Below are 1,323 nucleotides of genomic sequence, written 5' to 3' on the forward strand. Positions count from 1 at the left end.
ACATGTATTGCCTTAAAAATTGAATATGTAAGAAGTATTTCATTGGCTAGTTAAAACTAGTGTCATCCACTCACAATTCACTTTGATTGATGAGATTTCAGATTTGAGCCTTATAAACCGAAAAGGAGGGAGTATATACACAGTAGCGGAGACAGAGGACGGCCCACCCTGAAGATTTTCCAACAGCCTTATATCATAGCAAAAGTAAAAATAAAAATTATCAACAGTTTTACTGTTGGTCCATCCTGACATATTGGGCTAAAAATAAAAAGACTTATATTTAGAAACGGAGGGAGTACTATTTAATAGCGGAGAGCTAACAAAACAATAAGAGATTGCCAGTGCTTCAATTATTTTAGCTCTTCTCTCTGATCTCATAGTGTTTGCCCCTCGCATTTCTAGCTAGGTAAGGCCTTGCTCGGGGCTGGATGAGGGGAGGTGCAAGAGGACCTTGCTGAACTTGGCCTCCGCATTGTGGTGGTGATGGACACGTCATTGGGGAATAGGTCCCCAAGAACAAAGGCGTGGTACACGGTGATGGCTAGGACGCCGATGACGGTGAGAGTGGCGATCGACGCTAGCCCGAGCACTAGTGCTTGGGTCAGTACATTTTCCACCTTTGATGCATAGAGCACAGTGGCTAGTGCGATGCTGGTCATCGGGAACGTGTAGGCCCACCACGCCAATGAGAATCGGATCCCTCTAAACAAATTTAAGCGTACCACCAGGGATCCATAGAGGAACATCGAGATAAAATAAAGGAGCTTCGCACAATGGTTGAAATCGCCGGAGATGGTCGCCAAAGCCATTGAGGCGTTGCTGGGTGCAGCAATGAAGAGGAAGAAGACTGGATGGAGCTCCTTAGGGAGCTGCCGCTGGTAGAGGGTGACGAAGAGCACAAGGTAGTGTGCTAGCCCGACTGCGAAGAAAAAGATGGGCAGTTCTTGGAGGCCCATCCTGGCGCCGAGTTCGCCGCCGACGAAGTTGCCGACGATTGCAAGGTGGTTCAATGGGTTGGCCACCTTGGAGAGCCGACGATCACCACATGACATCCTCGTTGGCGGAGCCGACGATCACCACATGACATCACACTAGCAAGTAGCGGTTGGCGGAGGGAACGCCGGCATCCTCGTTGGTGTTCGCGTCGAAGAACTTTGACGCGGCCCCGCGCTCAATGTCGGCAGCCGGTTGTTCGTGCGGCACCGCCCCGTGGAAACCGGAGAGTTGCCGATCGAGACGACCAGAGTAGGTCCTGAAGTGGTCGAACCGCCGGTCCCACTCCTGCGTGTTGTCGCTCCGCCGTGGTACCGGCGACCCATCGCC

At 51.2% G+C, this 1,323-nt stretch overlaps 1 pseudogene; it reads right to left on the minus strand.

The window, feature by feature from the left end:
* Nucleotides 1-402: 402 nt before the first annotated feature.
* LOC123402763 lies at nt 403-1,052 on the minus strand (annotated as a pseudogene).
* Nucleotides 1,053-1,323: the final 271 nt, after the last annotated feature.

The sequence above is a fragment of the Hordeum vulgare genome, chromosome 1H, assembly GCF_904849725.1.
Source record: "Hordeum vulgare subsp. vulgare chromosome 1H, MorexV3_pseudomolecules_assembly, whole genome shotgun sequence".
In the NCBI taxonomy this organism is placed as follows: Eukaryota; Viridiplantae; Streptophyta; class Magnoliopsida; order Poales; family Poaceae; genus Hordeum; species Hordeum vulgare.